Here is a 23,713-nt window from a genome sequence, read left to right as displayed (position 1 = left end):
CTGAAACTAGCATTTTTCTATACCAGTATTTTGAAACTTTTGCCTTTTGTAACTATGCAATGTTTTGATTGTCTGTGCATCTTTTTCTGACAGCTGTGTGAAAAAGCACATCAATCTGACCTTTGAAGAGGTTTGTAAGTAACCTATTTCATGACATGCCAAACCTGTGTTCTATCTCGAAGTGGGATAGCTTGGAAAGAGATTTTAAAAGGAGACATTTTGGGGATTCACTAGAAGGGCAAATTTTAAAGGGTTTACAGTCACCAAAGAGTACTTGCAGTTTCCAAACTTGGATCTTGGCTTCCAGAATTTCAACAGAACACACTTAAAAAAGCCACCAGTCTGAGCGACCCCTAAGTTTGTAATAGCCATCTAGCTCCTCCTCCTGCTTGCTTCAGACTGGAGCAATATGGACCTTCAGCTAAAGAAGAAATTTTCATCAAAACTTGGCTGCTCACAGGGAAGTGGTTTGTGTGTGCATATATACTGTTGCTGTAGTTGTTGCCTGGATAAACTATTCAGACTGCAAATTCTGTTCATTTTATTTTATTTACTGAGAGGCATGGTAATCAGTGTGGAAGTGGGCTTCCGACCAGATTCCTAGAAGAAGACCTATGAGGGCTGCCTCAAGGCAATCCCTGACCTGAACCATAGACTCCTTGACAAAAGCGATGGGGGTGGAGGGGGAGAGATAGCCCTGTTGAGAGCCCTGAAGAGTGTTTCCATGGGGACTCCAGGAGATGATGTCGTATTCCCCGCTGAGAAATAAGTGAGGGTGTTTCATCTCTCCCCATCCTTAATCCATTACATCACTACCTACAGGTCTCCCCTGATGCCCCCATGGAAAAGGGGGAGGGAAATCTTCTGAGTCAGACTACACTGAATCCCTCCAAGCTCCAACTGAGCTGAAAGGGGTTGGATTGTGGCCAACATATTTGGCAGTGTCAAAAGCATCCCCACCTCTTCTACCTTTGAGCTAATTGTCAAGAATTGCTCAAAAGCAATTGTTCATGCAGAGTGATGGCAATCAATGACACAAAGAACTGAGATGGTCACTGTAACCTTGCCTACACTCGCAATGGACTTCATTTGCTCTTAATGATCGGCTATGCAGCACTATGGCCATCGCTGCTCATGTAACTACAGAAGGGTGAAAAAGAAGCAGTGTAAGCTGAATGAAACAGTGACACTGAAGTAGAAAGAGAGGAGAGAGAGAGAGAGAGAGAGAGAGAGAGAGAGAGAGAGAGAACAGGCTTCTTGAAAGATAAACAAAATGGGTGGTATTCAGGTTGTTCCCCACCTCTATCCCGCACAACACACACACAGCCAACAAATATTTAGTGTGATCCTATTTCTGGCATACATGTTGATCATCATTTTCCCTGGTTTGAACAAGACAAGTATGGGTCTCTCCCAAATGATAATTGGAAGGAGGATATACTTCTATAAAACCAAGCACAACCAATGTCCTAATTTTAATTATATTCAAGACTGGATTTTGAAACCTGAAGAGAAACTCCCACTGCTGATGATGCCCCTGGAAGTTAAAAGTGTACAATGAAGGTCATTCACACATTGCACGGAACCCAGTTGCACTGCCTCTACACATGCACAAGTGTTTCTGTGAAAGATTATGCACTTCAGCATATGTACAGCTCAGCAATGGTGTACACAAGTATATTGATAGTACACTTGTTGAACATCACATGCAAATTATCATTCAAGAGTACAGCTCAATTATTTGCATATGCAGGCAAGTTGACTGTAATTATCATTGACTGTAATGTGTGGACACCCCTTGTGGGGGGGTTGTTTTGAGGGTATGTACGTGGGAAAGGGACCTTTATTTTTCCTTCAGCAGTAAAATGGAAAACACTGCCTTTGTATTCACTCAAGAGTCAAGACAAAGCGTTTTTCATTAAAACCCAGCTTTGGCTGGGGAGGGCGGGATATAAATAAAATTTATTATTATTTATTATTACTTGAAAACTGTTGTATCATCCTTGGTCATGACTGCTTCTGGAATCAGCAGCCAAACAGCCTTCATGGACCCAAACGGCATCTATGTTCCTGGTGTGTTGTCCACAACAAGCACAGATCTTCTTGGATACTTTAGCTAGGGTTGCCATATTTCAAAAAGCGAAAATTCGGACACAAATTTGTTGGCCGATTTCTGCCTGGACACTGTTTTCGACTGCTGTATTCCAGCTGTGTCTGGGAAATTCCATATGTATGGTATCCCTACTTTAGCAGTTGGCTGTGCTTGATTCTTGAAGCTGGTGACAGCCACAGAACATGCCCCTTATTGACCTCCAGCAGGTGGCATCGCTGATTAAAACAAATACTTGTCCCAACTTACTAGAGCTCTAGGGAGAATTGGGGTGACTCTGGGGCTCCCGTCATTGGTGGTCCATGACAATTTCTTGTTCAGATGGCTGCCCAGCATAATCCAACACATGCACCCAAAATGTACATTGGATTTAAATCTTGAAATCCAAGGCAAAGTGGGGTGTCCCTGGTGGTATCTTGGGCTTGTCAGGAGACAAAGAAGACTCTTCAAGGCAGCAGAAGTCAAAGTAGCGATCCCTCAAGTGCTTCATGGCACCTTGGTGACCCAGACATGATAAAATGCTGCCCTGCCAAAAATCTGCTGAAATTAAAAGTTATGTCTCTAAGATTGCAATAACACCATAATGCCAAAGTGAAGTGGTAAGGGAAGGGAGAGCAAGCATACAACTTGGGAGAGGTTTCTGGGGGAGGGTTCCATTGTGACTGGCAGGTCTAGCTTCCAATCAAAGGGAGTGCTTTTTTTACCCAGAAAGCAAATCTCATTAGTTTTTGTCATTTCCATAAAATCAAATTTGAAGGTTCTTAGCACAAAAGTCATTGAACCTATTTTTCTGCACTTTGGAATGTTTCTTACCAAGAGGAACCTCTCTCATGTCTGTTATTTTTGAACCAATTTCCTACTAATTACCCACAAAACACTAAAGGAGATTAAATTGTTCCTTTTTCATTCAACCCCGAAACTGTAACAGCTGCCCTTGCAGGGAAACCACAGCAGCTATCCTTCTGGAATTTGGAATGATTCAAGCCTTCAGAAGCAGTGACCTTACCTTCAAATTTCATCCATTTCTGTCCAAAAATTTAAAAGGTTTTAGACAGCTCCTTTTTGGGAAGGGAGAAATGACCACATTTTAGAAGTGTCTGCTACAAGAACCCCTGGACTCATTTCCCTGAAATTTATTAGGTTTATCCACCCTGGAAGGAAAAGTGTGCCTGCAAATTTTATCTAGTTCTGCCAGAAGGAGGAGGAGGAGGCATCAAGAGGTCCAGGATAATTAGTAAGAATGCACTTCCCGTGTGCCTTTCCTGGTGTTGGTCATCCACAAGGTTGGTCCACATAGTCTCTACACAAATACTTGGCATTGGCAGTGGGAGTTTCTAATCAGATTTCACAACCTGATCTTCAAAATTAGCTTCTTAAAAACAACAAAGGACATTGGTTGCATTTAGTTTTGTCAAAGTATATCCTTCTGCATGGCTAGAGCCAATTATTATTTGGGAGAGATCAAGAGTTACCCTTTTCAAACCAAGAAAAATGATTAGCATTTCAGTTTGGAACCTGGGTTAAATCCCCAGACTAAAATGTCTCAACCATCTCTGACCACCTTGGGAAGGTGAAAGATCGTGTAAGAACTTCAGGGGGTTGGGACGATGACTTTCCAACAAAATCTGGCAGCTGGACCCTCTGATTGTAGAACTGGTTGTCATCAGAAGTGGGAGGAATTGTCCAATGTTCCCTTGATGTTTGAGAGGGCAGGTTAAGTTCATATTGAACACAGTGTGATCCTCTTTCAACACCTGGCATACACGTTTATAATCATTTTTCTTGGTTTGAAAAGGGTAACTCTGGATCAGACCAAATAATAATTTGAAGCAGGAGGTTGGGTCGGTGGAAAATCTATAAACTACTCTTGTGTGCCTAGGAAGGGTGGGGTAGCAAAAACAGAAACCAACAACAACAAGGACAACACACTTAGAAACGTCTTGTATTGATGTCTTTTGAGGCCCTTTCAGGAGATGGACTTGACTGGCTTCAGTTGACTTAGTTCCATGGCAAGAAGTTTCATTGGCCTGTGTATGGTGTTTCGGGAGAACAAATTAGGCACTCACCATATTAAATCAGTTTGACCATCCTTTCTATTTACCACCATTGTGATTTGAAGGGGAGGCTCTCCATCCACACAGTTCTGCAAGTCTCTCAACACCACACTGGATGAACTGATGACTGTACTGTTTTACTGATGTGGGATGTGGAACAAGAAGACGACAGTGACTAATCAGGATTTTGAAATCCTAGATTCAGGGGGTCCAGGATTCTGTTTTTTTTTTTCATAAATACCATTAGGGTTTGGGATTCTCACCACCACCACCTTCCAATGCTCTGGGAATGCTTGGAGCTTCCATAGTGGAGTCTCCCTCTCATTTCTCTTCCTCCTTTCTTGTATTACAGTCTCTGCTGCTGTTTTTTCTTTCACACTTGTTTCCTTCTTCATCCTGTAGATAAGGACCTCCAGGACCTAATGCCAGCAGGTTGCTTTCTTTTCTTTTTTAAAAGATCATTTCTCTCTACCGCCTCGGAACTGGTCGACGCCCTCCCCCCAATCAAAAACAGAAAGCGCACACACAGCCGTTGTGTCGCCAAAGTGCCTAGAGGTAACACACTGGTATCAGTCGTATTTACGTACTTCTGAGCAAACATGGAGAGGATACGGACGCAAAGGAACTCATATCAGGAGTAAATGGGTTCTAAATTCACCCCTCCCTCCCCCCCCACGCCACACACACACACCAGTTCATGGCGCTATTAAACTAAAATAGATGTTAGCCCTAATCCAAGACTGCAGTCCTATACACGTTTAGGAATAAATTCCGTTGGATAAAGCGGGAGTTACGTCTGTGTAAACGCGCGTGGAACCAGGCTGCAAGGGCAACAGCGACCCGCAAGCCTGTAGGAGCGCTCGGCAGTAACCCACTCGCGCCTCCGGCTGAACCGGGCTGTGGATCCCTCTGGCCGAATTCACCGAACCTACTCCACCTTCCCTTGCACCAAATCGCGAGGGGATGCGGTTGGAGACGTACCCAGGAGGGAGAGACAGAGAAATGGTCTAGATCGTGCAATAACCATCAACGGGTTGAGGGGGGGGGGTGAGAAGCCTCGGGGAGAGGGGCTTACCTCGGCCCAGATAGGAGCTGCCTAGACTGCCTTGTGTGCGCGCGTGTGTGCGCGCGCATGCGTTGAGGGGGGTGCCTCCACCCTCCACCCTCCATCCACGAGCGTCTCTCCATCCCCTCCGCCTGTTCTGTGACTCAGTGTCAGGCAGCGCTGACATTCCCTGCTCTTCCCCGGAGGGAGGCAGAGAAAACGAGGAGTGTGTGTGTGTGTGTGTTTCGAAAGAGAAGGAGGAGAGAGAGAGAGGGAGAGACGGGGAAACCGCAGCGAAGGCTTCCCTAGCGTCCTGGTCAACCTCTCCAAAAGCACGGCCGGCGCAATCCATCACCTCTCCAGCTCCGTACCCACGTTCATTGCGCAGCGCGCGCTCTCCTCCTCCTCATTCTCTCTCTCTCTCTCTCTCTCCGCGGAGGAGGAGGGAAGAGGGCCTCCGCTCTCCCCACTTTAAACCCTCTCCTCCCCCGTGGAAAATCTCCCCTCTCCAATCCTTTCCCAACGTTACCGGGCAGGCGAGAGAGTCGAGACCCGGGCGCCCCCACAAACCTGCCTCCATCCATTCAACGCCCTCTCCGGCACTGCGCCGTTCCGTCGATCCGCCCCCAATCCAGCTCTGCTCCCTTCTCCAAACCGCCACCTCCCCCCCCCTCATCTTTTGCCTCCGGCTGCAGAGAACTCCCTCTCCATCGCCGCCGCGCGCGCTTCCCTCCCCGCCAGTCATCTTCCCGGGGATTATTATTAGTATTACCTGGCCAGGCTAAGCGCACCGTGATTACCAGAGGCTCGGGTTGATTTATGTGTCATAAACAGCCCGAGCGCTCCTCAGTCTCTCCTTGCCTCTTCCCAGCCTCTCTCCACGGGAGAAAGTTATCCCAGCGTGGGAGACCCATTGATCTAGCCAGCTTTCTCCGTTTGCTTGCTGGATCCCTCTCATCTAGGCACATGGAATGATGTGGCGCTTATTCTAGGCTTTCCTCGCGGAGCTGCCTGTTTTATTTTTTTTATTCTTTTTACAAAGCTAGATGTGTGTTATAGTGTACAGTATAGCGAGGAAGAGCGAGCCCTTTTTATCAGCCCCCTCTCTCTCCACCCCTGCCTCCCTCCCTCCCTCCCTCTCCCCCTCCCTCCTTTTCCCTCTCTCCCTCTCACTCTGTCTAATGTGCGAGCTGGAAAGCTTATAAAAGCCTGATGTAATCCTTAATGCAGCCTCTGGCTACATAGACCGAGCCTAGTTACAACCGAAAGAACCAGGAGAAGGAGACCAGGATCCAAGAGCAGGAAGCGCAAGAGATCCTGGGAGGAATTAAAAAGAGGGTTTCAGAGGCACCGGATGGATTTTGGCCTCCCCGGGAAAGAAGACTTTGGGGGGAGGAAAGCAGCACCCCAAAAGCTCTCAGCTGTTCCAAGAAGACTTCCTTCTCTCCTGGTGGATCTAATCCCGCCTCGGGTTCCTTTCTTCCGTCTCCAAAGTGGGCTTTGAGATTCTCCCATCGCTCAGGATTCCTGCGCCCTTTATCACCGCCGTCGCCGGTCATTCTTAGCGATCATATTTCATTTCCAATTATTTTATTTTTTGTACCCCAATACCAAAGGGGGTGTGAGAGAGTGAGTGTGTGTCTGTGTGCACTTTAAATTTGGAGCAAAGTTTGGTGTGTGTGTGTGTGTGTGTGTGTGTGTGTGTGTGTGTGTGTTTAAGAGTGGGTTGGAAGGGGGGAAAGCAAAACGACGCCCCCCTCTCCCCGAAATCCTTTTTTGACTCATTAGCCAATGGCCATTTTCTTACTTCTGGATATGTGGATGCTTCCCATTTGGAATTTGATCCGGCTGGGGGAAACGGTATAATTTCGTGGATGGTCTAGAAAGGTAAGTTTTCGGTTTATATACATAATATATATGTATGTATGTGTGAGTTGGTTTGTGTGTATTTGGAGAGGGGTTGATTTATTCTTCCTGAGTGGATGCAACTTTTTTGGGGGGGTCTTCTTCTAGTATCTGGAGCCGAGCCTAAATACTGAATTATTGTCTTTTTGAGTCAAACCACTCAGTTCCTCTCAAATACTGGACCCTTCTGATCCGAACTTTAGCCTTTTTGCTGTTAAGGGCTTGGAAGGTAACGAGTACTGTACTACAGTTTTTGTTTCTGTTTTTTGGGGGGAAGGAATAAGGAAAAAAAATCTGGACATATTTGCCTGAGGTTGTAGGAACGAGAGGGAGGGAGAGAGCCAGGGAATGTGAAATGGATCAGTTTTGGGGGCTGAAAGAGGTTCGGTTGCCACCGCAAAGCCCAGCTTGCCTGGAACTGCATAGATGGGGAGATCTGGAGCTAAACCGAACGGGAGAAAGACCGGCAGTGAGAGGTTATTGGACCTCGCCAAAATCCACAGATACACACACACACACACAACACCAGACCACACCACACCACAACAACACCTTGTTTAGTCTGAGAAGCTGGAAAACCTACAAGTCTGTAATGGGGAAGAGTGTCTTGTCGGGAAGGTCTCCCTTAACGTCGCCTTTAGGAGGCTGCAATCTCGCAGGCACGTTGAACAAAGTCCCTTTCGAGAAGCTAAGCAGGGGCTTACTCGCGAGTAGACGTGAACGGGGATCGCCCTGCGGGAGTCGACTTCTCCCTCGCACCCGCTTGGAAATCTGGGGGGGGGGGGTGGTCGCTGTTTTGAAGCCGTCCCAACCACCACCACCGCCCCCGCCGCCTATTTGAATCACTGTGGGCATTTACTGGGAGAGATTTAGGGCGGGGGAGGGCAGATCTCCCAAATGTATCGCATCCATAAAGTTCCTCCCCACCCCCTCTTTTTTTCCCCAGTCCCCCCTATACTTCTGAGAGATCACATTTTAAGGGGGGAGGGGACGACGATAAGCCAGGACAAGCCACCAGAGAGATACCTCCTCCCTATCTTGGCGGGCTCCACGATTCTTACTCGCGAGTTGTCCTATTGACTGCCAGAGGCACAGCCTGGAAGCCGTAACTTATGGACTCCTTGGAGGGTAGAGGAGCCATTCTGCGTAAAAACACGAGGCGCGCGAAAGAGATGCCTCCACGGGGAGCACAGGGTGCCACGCTTTTGGGGGAGGACGGACACCCCTTTCCCCCCAGGGGAAGAAACAAGCCCCTTCTCTGCAGAGGAGGGAAAGCGAAGGAGCAAGGAGAATCGGGGTGGTGGTAAGGAAAAGGAGGAGGAGGGGGTCCCCTTGTACTCATTCCTCTGTCTACTGCACTGCCAGGCGCTTTCTCCTTTTTTTGTGAGGGGGTGGGAGACAGTCTCCCTCGGTCCCATTCCTGCAACGTCCAGTTCTTCCCCAAACACCTGATCAGGATCGAGGGGGAATCAAGAGGCGCACAGTCTCTATAGGCAGCGCCGAGGATTCTTGAACTTAATCCCAAAGAAGGTGTTGGCGGTGGGGTTTATTTATTTGCTGGAGTGAAAATAAGCGGGGACGGTTTGACGCCCCCCGCCCGGTACCTTATTCCACTGTTGTTATTGGCCCGATCTAGCCAAAATCCAGTCTGATGGATTGGTGTGCCCCGAGAGGCCACATTTGAATATCACAGCAAGGTCAAAGTATTATTATTATTATTATTATTATTATTATTATTATTATTATTATTATTATTATTATTATTACAAACGGAGCCCAACGATCCTTCAGGACTCGGATTGGAAAATATCCACGCACCTCCCTGCGTCGCGATGAGGCAGCTCCATGGATACGGCTAAGTCTTGCTTAAAGGAGAAACACTTTAGACGGAGGCTGCAGCTTCCCCGCCTCCATCGGGTACATTTTTGGGCTCTTTCCTTGCCAATCGAGAAGCAAGGTTGACGGCAGAGGGAGCGGGTGACGGGGGACAGAGAGAGAATCAAAATCCCTTTCCATGAATCCGAAAGCAAGATTTCCTTCCCCCTTTCTCTTCCCTTAAAAAAAAACACCTGTTGATATATTGCGTTTCAGCCTGGAAGGAAGGGGGGGACGGGCAGAGAAAGGAACGGGATCTTAAAAAACCAAAACACCTTTCAAAACACTGGGTTCTAGTCCGCATGACTATAATGGTGAGGAAGTGAGGGTGTGTGGAGTTCAGGAAACAGGAGCAGTGGTGCTGCTCGTTGCGTTAGGCGAAGGCGGGGAGGGAAAGAGCCGCCTGCCGCGATCCATAAATCGCGTAAGCCGGAGGAGCGCTGGGAGCCGCGGCGGACTGGGTTGACGGGCTCCTACCGGAGTGCCAACGGGACCTGAATCCTCCGCTTGCTTCGGCTTAAGGGTTTTGACAGCCTGCTAATAAAGCCCACTCCCCGAAACGATTTAGGACGTGGGATCTTGCCCTCTCCATGACCCGCACCCCGAGCAGTTTTCAGCGAGGGAACGCACGGGGGACCATCTGGTCTCGGAGAGCCTCCGGTGGAGGTTTGTCGGATGGGGCGGTGTTGGATCTGTGCAGCCAAAGCTGAGTGCCCCCGTCCCCGTCCCCCCAGCCGTTTAGATCTGCAGCAAAGGATGAGGGCGATACAAAAGGTCCTTAGCTTGGTTAGCCCCCGCACCTTTTCCTGTTTTCCACGGAAACAGTACCGGGAAAACCGAGGCGTCCTTCCCTGCCTTGTGCCAAGCAGACACCAGGGCAGATTACTCCGGAATTGCCCTGGATCTATCCCTAAGGTGGGGGTGTTGGTTGACTCACGGATGTCCCTTGCGCCAACGGTATGGGCGCGCGTGGATGTGCTTTTTGGAGAGTCTCTGTTCGCTCTCCTATATGTGGTGGACAGACTGGCTGTTGTGATTCTGACTGCCTCTCCACCCCATCGCTCGGCATTTTCCTGCATCTGTATGTATCTCGGAGTCACGATGAGCTTTTTGAAACTTCTTCCCTCGTGGAAGCCACCTCTCCCCCCCCCCCAGGAGTGCCAACTTGGCCCCGCGACCGTGGGCGCCATACAGCGTGCATAGCCCTGGCACTGAAATTTGTGGGTGCCCGGCCACTCACAAAGGGTCACGGGGAATTTCGTGGGTGCTCAGGCACCCAGGGCCCCAGGGAGTTGGCACCCAGGGACTTGGCACTCTCTCCTTACACTGGAATTTGGCGTCATTGGATAAGAGTGGGCTGGGAGAGAAAGAATGAGATCACATTATAAGGTAAAGGGTTTGTATCTACTTTCAAAAGTCTGCCCATATTTTTTTGAAATGCAGCCTCCTTCAAGAGAAGCCTCTGTTGGAAATAGGGTACTTTGGGAAAGTGTGGGGTGAGGCAGTGGGGTGCAGTGGTTAGAGTAATGGCCTGGGACCTGTGAGACCCAAGTTCGAATCCCCACTGGGCCATGAAGTTCACTGGGTGTGACCTTGGGCCAGTCACTGCTCTCCAGCCTTGCAGGGCTGTTATAAAGATTAAATTAGTGGGGAGAATTATGTACACCACACTGAGCTTCTTGGATAAAAAGGTGGGGCATACATGAAATTGATAAATGATACATTTTTTTGTTTGTTTTTGATGTGGCTGGTCAGGTATTTGACCAAACCAAATTGAGGCAAGTGGAAATAAATGCAGCATTGGTGCTCATCTACGGATAGGCAGAAATTGGAATAATATTTACAACTGTGTGTCAGAAAGCAATGTCTCATAGAAACCCAACCAGCCTGGGCCAAGTGAATTCAAATTTAACAATTTCCTTCATGTAACAATATTAAATACTGGGGAGAGAAATGTATGACATCAAAGTGTGTATAGCCCACAGGCATTTTTGCACTAAAACAGCTCTTCGCTCAAAAGGCTGGATCCCTTCCCAGGTCAATGGATTTTCTCCTGCGAATTCCATGCATGTTGAATTTGAGGCTAGGTATTAGGTGGACTGGTTGTTCTGTAGCTGAAGAACATCGGTTTCTGGAAAGCGTCCAGGTCTGGAATGAGAAAGCAAGTCTTCCTTGACCCGTGACCCTAAGGATCAAGGCTTAGGAAAATGAATTGGAGTTGTTCCTGACTTTCTGCCACTACTGCTACATTCAGGGCCCAGCAGTCTGGCTTGCCACTCAGACTGAAAGCTTGGACCAATAACAGGATCCACGGCGTGCTTTTAAGCCAGGCAAATGGCTCCAGAGGGAATTGATAGGATTAATTCAGATGGATCTGAATTAACTGCTTGATGGATGAAGTGATATGTGGCACGAAACATGGGAGGTGAAACAGGTGGGGTGGAAAACCCCAACCATAAACAAGATGCACCTCTCTTTTTGCTCAAGTATCATAGGTGGAATATAAACAGACCCTTGTTTATGGCAATCCTCCTGAGAGCTTGAGGCATAAAATATGGACTTCCCTGAATGATGCTCCCTCTAGTCGCTCAATAACAGAGTAAGATTCTGACACTGTCAAAGCTGGGCTGATTCTGAGAGCTCCAGACTATTTTGTCTCTCTAATTTGAGAGGAGCAGTTTTGTCAGACAGCGTTTTCCATTTGTGCAAGAAGAAGAAGAAAAAAAGCATCCCTGGGTTCTATAAAGCTGCTCTCAAGAATTTCGCTCATGCACTTCTGGGGATAGGCAGAATGACTGTAAGACCCATCTATCTCTTGGATCATCCATAGATGCCTTCTCTCTACTCACTGATCCCCACATCTACCCGCTTCAGAATCGATCCATAACAATCTCTCTCTTACACCTTTGCACGTTTATACACAGAAGTACATCCCACTTAACCTAATGTGACTTAAAGCTTCCCGTGGTGATGATGTTTAGGGCTGTAAATCTTGATCTTGCCTATTTCATCTATGTCTGCCATGCACAGGATTGCTCCATCTCCCCAAGCAGACCTCAATCTCTCTCTTTCTCTCCCCGAAAACACCTTTGCCTTAAAGTTTCCCTTTGCCATTTGCCCAGCCGCCTTTTGCAAAATAGCATAAAATGAATGGTTAACCCCCCTTTTCCCCCTCAGTATATCTGCCTTTGAAAATGAAATGATTCTGAAATAAAACTAACAGGGATGCACACACAGAGATAAGCACACTGCACTTTTTAGTAGAAAATGCTGATGCGCACTTGCAGGATTAGTGGATTTTATATTCTATTCTGATTTTGCTAAATGTGTGTGTGTGTGTGTGTGAGAGAGAGAGAGAGAGAGAGAGAGAGAGAGAGAGAGAGAGAGAGAGAGAGAGAGAGTTGCGGTTACTGGCAGAGATGGCTAGCTCGCCAGAACTGAAGTCAATTGGTTTTGGATTTCGCCAAGTGACAGAGAGATGGCGCTCTTCCCCCAAATATAGATTATCATGGTCTTATTTTGGATACTTTTAAAGTTGACTGTGCTACTAGTGATTTGGTGCCGTTTTGTACAGTTAAAAAATTGATTGTAAAAGGAAAGGGAGGGCTGAACATTTCGGATGGGGCAAAGGAAGGCAGAAACCGAGGAGGAGGGGGCGACCTTCCTTGAAATCAACCACACCATCATATTTCCATCTCTGCAAACCCGAGAAGCTGCAATGTTGAAATCTTCCTGCCTCTGCACTTCCACTGAAGTCGTATCTCCAAACTGGGAAACAGAGGTCTTTGTTTTCAGCTTTACATAGATAAGCCAAGATCTTCGGATCTGAATTAATTTCAGGAATGAAAGAGAGAGACGCAGAGAGAACTTAATATTTAGGGAGGGAAGTGATAGGTCTGACTCTGCCTGGAAAGGCTTTGTGAGAAGTTAGGAACCTCAGAGGCAGCCTTACACTGAATCAAACCATTGGTTCAACCGAGCTTAGTATTGCCTCCTTGGATCCCAGGATTTCAGACACAGGAGCCTTTTGCAGCCCTGCCTTTTCCACTGGGAAATGAACCTGGGATTTTCTACATGCAAAGCAAGTGATCTGCTATTGAGCTACAGCCCTTCCCTCCAGCCCCTTGTGTGTGAGGACTTTCTGCAGTTACCCACCAACCTGCACTCTGTGCGTGCTCATGAGCACTTCCATCATTTCTTAGTGAATGTGTTGCAAACACTGGAAAAAAACGACCACGCCACGACTGAGACCCAGTAGCAATTAATCTGTGCTTCTCCTTAGCTGGCTCCAACCTTACAGAGCAACTTCCTTTGCTATGCAGATATTTCTGTATTTACCCCACCATCTCGAGCTTTTCCCTCCCATGTTGCTATTTAATAAGCCATTTCTATTTTCCTCTGGCGTTGCGAGCATCAGTTTGTTAAAGATTAAAGACTCTGACTCTTCTCGCCCCCATCTCACTGTGTAGTAGTTCAGATTAGTGTTTTGTTTGCTTTTTGACTTGGCTTTAAGAAAAACCTCTCCAGTTTTTTTTTTTTGGGGGGGGGGGTGCTGGTGGTGGTGGCGGCACAATTTGTGTCATTTCCCCTTCTTGTGATTGCCCACGCTGCACGTTTTTCTAGCACTCTCCCCTCCTGATTTATTCTTCGATCATAAGAGAGACAAAAGTGCTGCTAATATTTGCCATTAAGAAACATTGCCAAACAGTTGACCGGTATTTCAGAAAAAGGGCCACTAAAATTATCAAGGGGATGGAACAACTTCTTTATGAGGAAAGGTTTGGGACTTTTCAGTTTAGAGGAAATGTAAGCGGTGACATGATAGAAGCTCATAAAAATATAGAACCAGAGAATGAGTTGGGAGGTATCCCGGGGTCATCTAGGAAAATGTGGGGTTTTATAGAATCATAGAAATGGTAACATGGAGGCCGGCTTTTTCACTGGCAGTTCCCGTGTCATGGAATGCCCTCCCTGCTGAAAAATGAGAAGTGCCATCAGTACTGGCATTCTGCTGGCTCCTGAAAGCACACCTGTTTAGGCAGACATTTCCCTGAATGCAAGCTTCCTGATCTAATTGCTTTAATAGCTCTTTTAATTGTTTTGATTTAATGCACATTTTAATTATGGATGTTTTCAATGTTTTGATGGAATTTTCTAACCGCTTATTTTAATTATATGTGGATACTTCATAGTCGTTTTTATATTTGGAAGCTGTTAGGGCACGTGGGGGGTATATATATGACAATTTTGTAGCGACAAGAACGATGGCCTTTTGATCCATCTAGCCCAAACCCTGCTCAATCTAAGAAACCTGGTGCTGGAACATGGCCTTGAGATGGCTGTTAGTCTCTGCTTGGAGATTTCCCAGGAGGGAAATCCCACCAACCATCCAGGTAATTGGCCCACCATCTCACCATCAAGAGCAACATTCCTCAACCTGAAGGCAGCCCTGTTCAGGGAAGTTTTTAATGTGTGACATTTTGATGTATTTTTAATCTTTGTTGGAAGCCGCCCAGAGTGACTGGGGAAACCCAGCCAGATGGGTGGGGTACAAATAATAAATTATTATTATTATTATATTATAACCTGGTGTCCACCAGAGGTTTTGGAATACAACTCCTACCCATAGCTGTCAACTTTTCCCTTTTCTTGTGAGGAATCCTATTCGGAATAAGGGAATTTCCCTTTAAAAAATGAAAACATTGACAGCTATGCTCCTACCAGCTCCAGCTAAGCAGGGGAAGGCTGATCTAGAGGTTTCTCCTAACGTTCAGCCAAAATCTACCTTCCTACAGTGTAAGCCTGCCAGACCTAATTCCTGCTCTCTGTGGCAGCTGAGAACAAGTCTGTGACCTTATCTGAAAAGTTATTTTTGAGGAGACTTTTGAAGTAATTCAGGTCCCACCTGCACTACACTTATTAAGCAGCATTGTACCACTTAGACAGGCATGTCTTCCCCCAAAGAATCCTTAGCCCAGGCATAGGCAAACTTAGCCCTCCAGATGTTTTGGGACTACAACTCCCAGTATCCCTGACCTGCCCTGTTAGCTAGGGATGATGGGAGTTGTAGTCCCAAAACATCTGGAGGGCCGAGTTTGCTTATGCCTGCCTTAGTCCCTTCACCAAGTTGCAGTTTTCAATCCACCTTTCTTGGAACTGTAGCTCTGTGAAGGGAACAGGGGTCTCCTAACAATCTTCAGCCCTCTTAAATTTCATTTTCCCGGATTCTTTGGGAGAAAGCCTTGGCTATTGAAAGTGGTATGATACTGCTTTAAATGTATAGTGCAGCTGGGCCGAAAGACAGGCTTAATCCTTAAAAAAAGGAACAGACGTGTTTGTAGGGTATGGATCTGTAAGCTTTTAGTGACGATCCTTTGAATGGAGCCTGAATGTTCCAGGGCAGTGTATCGCTGAATAACTGGTGCTGGTGAGAAACAAGTTGCCAAGGTCCATGCTTTGCTCACAAACTTGCCAGGAGCATCTAAGTGGCCCCTACTGGGAACTGATTATCAGAATTGATAGACCACTTTTGGTCTGGTTCACCAAGTCTCTTTTTATGGGTCGGAATAAGCAGAAAATGAATTGATTATGCCGCACAGAAATAACAGCCGCGTTAGTAATGCCAACTATTTATTTATCTTTAACTGGCCTAACTTATTTTTTCCATAAAAATGCATGAAGTGTGGTTCAGTCTATACATTTTTTAATGCCCCTTTCAGAAACTGCAACTTACCCATTATAATTCAAAGGCCATTTCTCGGAAATGCATTCAGCGTTTGTGTCTAATCATGTGACAATCCAAAGTCTGTTTAATCAGAACTAAGAGGACTGGATCCTTGACAAGCTGGCTGTGGGAAGTTTAACTGCTCAATCCTTTACGTGTCTACTCAGGAGTAAGACTCACTGAACTCAATGGGTCTTACTCCGGGTAACTGGGGATTCAGTTCAGGGGTATCAGGCAAAATGACTAGTTATTATGAGGCATTCATCCATCAATAATGGTTGCTTTTGTTGTTGTTCTTTAGTCGTTTAGTTGTCTCCGACTCTTCGTGACCCCCTGGACCAGAGCACGCCAGGCACTTCTGTCTTCCACTGCCTCCTGCAGTTTGGTCAAACTCATGCTGGTAGCTTCGAGAACACTATCCAACCATCTCGTCTTCTGTCGTTCCCTTCTCCTTGCGCCCTCCATCTTTCCCAACATCAGGGTCTTTTCCAGGGAGTCTTCTCTTCTCATGAGGTGGCCAAAGTCTTGGAGCCTCAGCTTCAGGATCTGTCCTTCCAGTGAGCACTCAGGGCTGATTTCCGTCAGAATGGAGAGGTTTGATCTTCTTGCAGTCCATGGGACTCTCAAGAGTCTCCTCCAGCACCATAATTCAAAAGCATCAATTCTTCGGCGATCAGCCTTCTTTATGGTCCAGCTTTCACTTCCATACATCACTACTGGGAAAATGGCTGCTACATATAACCAAATGGTCCCTATTTTCTAGGGACAGTCCAATTTCTTTTTAGAAATTTCCCCCTCCCTCATGAGTGTCAGTGGGGTGTAGTGGTTAGAGGGTTGGACTAGGACCTGGGTTATAATCCAGATGTTCTTGACCAGCAGCTCCCATCATCCCTGACCATTGACCAAGCTGGTTGGGGCTGATGTGAGTTAGAGGCAAACCATGGTATAAGAGGGCTTTACATGTACAGTGGTGATGTGACCTCGGTTCCGTGCCCCCCAGCAATAGCGATGCTAAGCTAGCAATGATCTAGCACCATCTTTCTCAACCTGGTGTCCTCCTGAAGTTTTGGAATACAGCTCAGCTGAGCTTTCTCCAGTCCCAACATCAGAACGGTCGTTTTAGCCAGAGCTGATGGCAGCTATACAGTGGTACCTCAGGTTAAGAACTTAATTCGTTCTGGAGGTTTATTCTTAACCTGAAACTGTTCTTAACCTGAGGTACCACTTTAGCTAATGTGGCCTCCTTCTGCCACCATGCCACCGCCATGTGATTTCTGTTCTTATCCTGAAGCAAAGTTCTTAACCAGCGGTACTATTTCTGGGTTAGCAGAGTCTGTAACCTAAAGCATCTGTAACCTGAAGCATCTGTAACCCGAGGTACCACTGTAGTCCAAAACATCTGGAGGTTGAGCAAGGCCGTTGCACCAGTGCTTTGGGGAGACTTGAGCACACTCACCTGACTGTGGATCCGTTCTAATGACAAATTAATTACCCTGCAGAAAACCCACTGTAGTAAATGGATGAGGCAGGCTGTTGATTTGGTGGAACAAAGTAGTGTTTACCGAGAAGGGGGAAATGTTCTTCTCCCAGCCCCTTTTGTTTCTCAGGATGTGGAAGGAATATAAAGAGCTGTTTTTCACCCATTTTGGTTTCTCTCTCCTCTCGCCGGAGGAGGGCTTGAGGCACAAGGAAGGCAGCGATGCAAGCAAGTCAAAAGATGGTATATTCCCTTCCCAGTCTAAAACAACTCTGACTTTTTGACCTAGATGTCTAAACCCTCCTTATACACACAAAAGCCTCAAACTAAAATGTTGGGGTCAAACCAAAGCCGATAGAAGGCATGGCAGCTCCTGTCAGATGGATCAGATTCAAAAGAGGAGAGGACTTCTGCCCCTTTAGTTATTGTGTAGGGCAGGGGATTCCATCAAGCATAGCTCATCATGCAAGCTGAATCCCATTTCCAACACTTAATTAAATGTACAGGAGCCCCTCTCCTCTATTGCCACTGGCCACTTGCAGCTATTTTTATATTTAGATCAGGCTTCCTCAACCTCAGCCCTCCAGATGTTTTTGGCCTACAACTCCCATGATCCCTAGCTAGGAGGACCAGTGGTCAGGGATGATGGGAATTGTAGTTTCAAAACATCTGGAGGACCAAGGTTGAGGAAGCCTGATTTAGATCATGCCTCTGCATTTGTTTAAGGAACGTTGTGAAGCCCAGTGCTTACTTTTCAGTGGGGCATTTCTTGAGCAGGATGCATGGGGCTGCAGGGAAAACTAAAGAGAGTTGTCACCTTTTCAGTGAGACTCATAGAATCATAGAACTGTAGAGTTGAAAGGGACCCAAGAGTTATCTACTCTAACCCCTTCCCTTCTCCCAGCCTCTGTCTTCCCCATCTATAAAATGGGTGTAATACTACTTATCTCAATTTTACATTTGTCTAGTTATTTCACCTAGGAAATGGGGTAGTATCGGGGTCTTGGCATGCACATGACTGAATCCTGCACAAAAAATAGTGACAGTCTGGAAGTGCCCAGAGATGAATAATGCAGAAGAAAAGGTGCTACTAGGAGATGAAGCAGTTGCCGGGTGGGCCAATTTATAGAGCACTATAGACTTTCTCCTCCAGAAAGTCTAGACTGGCTTCCTCTGCTCCATTCTTGAGTCACTGAATGTTTAGATATGGGAGTGTTTGTGCCTGTGTGAATCAATTCAGTAGAGACTTTCTTGATGCTCTCCTAACCTCTTCTCTGCACAGATTCATTTATCATCCCACTCAGATCTCTGCATTTGCTGTATCTTGCTGGAACATCTCCTCCATCTCTCATAGGAAGCCACCTTATATTGAGTCAGACCACTGGTCCATCTAGCTCAGTGTTGTCTACACAGATGGTGAGGATCTTCTACCAGGAGATGCTAGGGATTGAATCTGGGACCTTCTGCATGCAATGAAGCTGCAATGCAGACATTTGAATGATGACCCTTCCCAATATTTTCATGCCAAGAAATCTTCCCTCTCCTCAAGGACCAGTTCTCCAGGAGAGACCTTCTTTCATAACCTTGCCTTCATGTAACTCACATCTCTGGTGTCCATAAGCTCTCTTGATTCTCATCACCACAATTCTCATCACCATTTTATTTGTATCCCACCTTTCCATACCTAAAATCATGCTCAAGGTGGCTTGCAACATGACAAGATTTGAGGAAAGACCTTCAGTGGTATCCAGAGGGAAAGTTCACATAGGAAGAGGCTCTGTGAAGGAGAGCTCCATTGAGATCTTCATGGTTCTTGCAGAAATCTGCAGCTGTCCTGGGGATGGTGGGAGTTCTTTCCCATGGGTACCACTTCAGGGAACTCCCTGCACTCCACTGCAATCTCTAATGTTCCATGGGGCATTTTGGTTCTGCAGTCCCATTGTATCTAGCACAGCCTATGCATTTCCTGGGATGCCAGGACAGGATCTGGCCTTCCCGGTTTTATTTATTTTTTTTTAAAAAAATCTCTTCTACCCTCAAACACTGATCCCAAGGTGGCTCACAACAATGCAAGTGAACTTTTAACAAAAACAACATGTACAAAATACCGTATTTTTTGCACCATAACACTCACTTTTTTCCTCCTAAAAAGTAAGGGGAAATGTTTGTGCGTGTTATGGAGGGAATGCCTACAGGTGGCATGCCTACGGATTTTCCTCCTCTAAAAACTACATGCGTGTTATGGTCGAGTGCGTGTTATAGAGCGAAAAATACGGTACCTCAAAATTAAGCATGAACCAGCCAATCTCCGTGAACATCACAAAAAGTCACTGGCTTTCATCCCAGAACCCCTAACTATGCTGGAATTTGCTTCAGCACAAGCCTTTGCAAGATTAACTAGTGTTCTTCACAGCTCTCTAGGAGATCTGCTGAACTTTCCCCCCACCCTCTGGCTTTAAGACTGGGCTTTGTTTCGCTTGAAAATAGCTTACCAATTAAGTAGAAAACTCTGACATTGTAGCAATAGGAGCTGGCGACAACCTAACGTTTTTATATACAGAGGCACGTGGGCATGCGACACAGTCCTGATCCCTGATTGGACAAGGCCTCATGATTGGCTGCTGATGCTGTGAACAAGGGCATTTGAGTTGGCTGGATCTATGGTGGGGGTCTTGTTGGGTTAACCTGTTCATCTATATGCTAAGTCTCCCAGGCTTGTGGAGTGATGGACTTGAGACACCTGCTGGCAGACAGGTGTGTTTGTGGATATCTATCCTGCAACATTGCCTGGCAGGGCTTTACCCCTAGCACAGTTTTCATCAACCTGGAGACCTCCAGAAGTTTTGGACTACAACTCCCATCAACCCCAGCCAGCATGTCTGGGGTTGTTGGGTCTTGTAGCACCCAGTTGGTAAAAACTTCCCTCGAGTCTTTGTAACATTGTTGTTGTTTAGTCATTTAGTCGTGTACGACTCCTTGGGACCCCATGGACCAGAGCACGCCAGGCCCTCCTGTCTTCCATGGCCTCCCGTAGTTTGGTCAAACTCATGCTGGTAGCCTCAAGAACACTGTCCCACCATCTCATCCTCTGTTGTCCCCTTCTCCTTGCGCCCTCCATCTTTCCCAACATCAGGGTCTTGTCCAGGGAGTCTTCTCTTCTCATGAGGTGGCCAAAGTATTGGAGCCCCAGCTTCAGGATCTGTCCTTCCAGTGAGCACTCATGGCTGAGTTCCTTAAGAATGGATAGGTTTGATCTTCTTACATATGCCACCCTTACGACAGATGACATAAATTTGTAGAGAAATGTCTCTCCCCCCCATAGAGAAAACGGGGCGAGTGAAATTTCCAGCACACATGCTAACAATAAATTAAGTTTCTCTCTGTGCTCACTTCAGCTTCATTTCCGAGGCTTGAAAATTGCTTTACAGCCAGTCCAAAAGTGAGGATTTTGTATTATTTTGATTATACTGAGATAATCTTTCCTGATTCTTAAAGGAACCCACTTTAAGGGAGGGGGGAAATGACAGTAGTTTAACTCAGAGGGCTGCCTGATTGGGCACTTCATCTCACAAAGACACACATCAGCGCTTCCTTTATGAAAATTTAAATTGGCTACCTCAGTGGGAGAAAATGAAAGATCCTTTTCTTCTTCTTCAAGTGTATGTTTTCCCTTTTCCCTTTTCCTCCCTCTGTGTTGTTATCGGAATTATACCAGAGGGAGGCTATTTTACCCTCCCTGCTGGTGCCTTTTGAAATCTCCCCCTCCCCTCACTTCCTCCGGCTTTGATCAGAAAATGACCGGATGACTGCAAATATGTCTTACTCCATGGAGGCAGCACAGGGAGTAGAGAAAAGGCAGCGCTTTGTGGGATGTCTTCACCAGGGGAGACATCGAAAGCAAAGGCACCCTCGGAGCCTGGCTCACAAATGCCCAAGCCTTCCCAGAAAGAACTTGCATCCACAGTTAGCATGAGGGGTAGCACACAGAGTCAACACTACTGCGGCTCAGACATGGGGCTGTAGGAACCCCTTCCCAAATGCCGCTAGCTGGTATTTGGGCATGAAAAGGGGAAGTGTTGCTGGCTATCTGTTTGCGGAGAAAACTCTGCGCTCTGACCGCCAGTGCAGATCAGGTTGCCATAAAGAACTGGATGGTGATTTCAGTGAAAAGCAACTGCTTAGTATAAAAGAAATTGTGGGAGGGACGTTCTACTCATAATTCTGTGATGCTCACTGCAGCACATTAGAAACTATGGATACCACAGAAATGATGCGATGTTCCTGGAATCCCTCCTCCTCTCCTTTTTTCATTATTCTACATAACTGATCACATTACAAAGATTATGGGCAATATATATATATAGGAATGGAAGTGACTTTATCTGGAAGGAAAACAAGGGTTGTGGGGATGGAACGGTGCCTTATTTGCAATTAAGATGGTCACTGATGGTTATCCCCCCCCCCGAGATATTAGCAGCTCCTTGCACCTAGCACTGAAGTCCTCTTTACACCAGCACTGGAGCAGAAGATCTACTGAGAAGGGGTTTTCACAGGTCTACCTCAAACTTGCAATGGAATTCAGGAATCAATATGTGTCTGAGAGTTTTTATTTCCCCTCACAGAGCTAGAGTTCTCAGCACCCCCAACTAAATGCTGATCACTTGATACTTTGGGAGAAGCCATGCGCTTTAAGTGTGTGGTGTGGATGTGACTTGGAGAAAACAAGAACCTTAGCCAAGCAAGCATTGCTGTACCTTGGAGCAAGAAGTCATTGTTTAAATACCATCTCACATAAATTTCTCCTACAACTTCCAGCAGAAGATGCTCAGGCTTGTGATTTTAGAAATCCACCAGGGTGAGAGTGCTCCAGTTCTGAGGAGCAGCCTTCATGTGTACAGTGCCCTTGTCTGCAGATTTGAAATAGAATTGCAATTTGGCAACATCTTAGAACTGTGGTCAGACAGGAACATCAATGTCCCAAGAAGATAAGGACTGGAAACCCAATATGTGTGTCCAGCAACCCTCTCTGTCTCTCCTAATGCTTGTTTCGACCTTACACTGGACTGCAAATGTGTACAGCGATTGAATAAGGGCTATGCGAATGTGCATATTATTGATTTTACCTCCAAGATTAGGATGTTTAAAGCACTTGGGATTCTTTCTGACCTAGCCTGCTGCAGAGGTAGGCAGTCTGGTGCCCTCCAGATGTTCAGAACTGTAAGTGACATCATTCCTGACCACTGACTATGATGGCTAGGGAAGGGCAAATTTCGCAATTTTTGCTTCTCTCCATCTCTCACCTCCCCCCCCCCCAAATAAATTCAGTTGTCCACATTTCCAAATCAGTTTGGAAATTTTCCATAAAAATACGTCGGCATTTTAGTGCAAATTTCTTTCAACTTATGCAATTTTGCCAAATACAATTTTGCCCAATGCAATGCTTTTTTTTAAAAAAAAGCACATTACTTTTCACTGACCTGTGCATTTATATGCACACTTTACTTAGTGTGCATGCATTTTTGTATATATAGCTTGGTTGGAGAGCAGCAATGCAAAACTCGGAGAAGTGCAAATGTCAAAAGATGTCTATGTTTTGGTCCATTGTATTGTTTCAAGAAGAGTGTAGATGTGCCTTTACATGAAAACTGAATCAGATTTCTCCCCTATCCTTAATGTTGACCAATAGAGAGAGGGTGTGTTCTGGGGAGAGTCCTGAGGAACAGATGGAATCACCAGGAGGGACACAGAGCCAGCGTGGTGTAGTGGTTAAGAGTGGTAGACTCGTAATCTGGTGAACCGGGTTCGCGTCTTTGCTCCTCCACATGCTGCTGCTGGGTGACCTTGGGCTAGTCACACTTCTTTGAAGTCTTTCAGCCCCACTCACCTCACAGAGTGTTTGTTGTGGGGGAGGAAGGGAAAGGAGATTGTTAGTTGCTTTGAGACTCCTTCGGGTAGTGATAAAGCGGGATATCAAATCCAAACTCCTCCTCCTCCTCCTCCTCCTCCTCTTCTTCTTCTTCTTCTTCTTGCTGGGGTTCCTCATCCCTGCTCCAGAACATCCACCAAATAAAAAAAATGTAATAGAAGTTGCTGCTGGCCAGATGAGTAGATGTTAATGAGTGCGCTGGTTCACTGTGGTTTCCTTACCATAATGTTTTGGTGCACTGTTAGCTTCAGCCTCTGCAGCGGCCACAGTGAGATGAACTCGCCTGCACATTGGCAGCCAAGCTCTGAGGCATGTCTCTGCTGCCTGGCAGAACATTCAGTGCATCCATCAAAATGCCTGCAGCTTCCACTTCGAAGCAGGTGGACTGGTCACAAATATCCAGTGGAGACAGTGAAAGATGTCGAAGCTGGAAATGAAGCGGGCCATGATGCAAAGCATCTCAGTTTCTCTCTGAGTTTGTCCAGAGCAGCCATGCTGGTTGTGACCAAGGATGTACCCGGTCCAGAAGAGATGCAGCCCCAGTAACATGTTTCAAAAAGTGACCAGCTGAATTCAGTAAATGCTTCTGAATACCAG

General features: G+C 46.4%; 1 protein-coding gene across 4 annotated transcripts in view; it reads left to right on the top strand.

The window, feature by feature from the left end:
• Positions 1-6,418: 6,418 nt before the first annotated feature.
• Positions 6,419-23,713, top strand: part of ADGRB1 (adhesion G protein-coupled receptor B1) — a 380,579-nt gene continuing 363,284 nt past the window's right edge. Inside the window, exon 1 of one of the 4 annotated variants that reach the window (XM_083516501.1) lies at positions 6,419-7,096. The gene's annotated coding sequence lies outside the window, so the exon portion shown is untranslated. The remainder of the gene's footprint in view (positions 7,097-23,713) is intronic. The other 3 variants (XM_083516500.1, XM_083516503.1, XM_083516502.1) reach the window with 3 other exon arrangements.

The sequence above is a fragment of the Podarcis liolepis genome (genome assembly GCF_965112155.1).
Source record: "Podarcis liolepis genome assembly, chromosome: 8".
In the NCBI taxonomy this organism is placed as follows: domain Eukaryota; kingdom Metazoa; phylum Chordata; class Lepidosauria; order Squamata; family Lacertidae; genus Podarcis; species Podarcis liolepis.
This window is presented reverse-complemented; position numbering and strand designations above follow the sequence as displayed.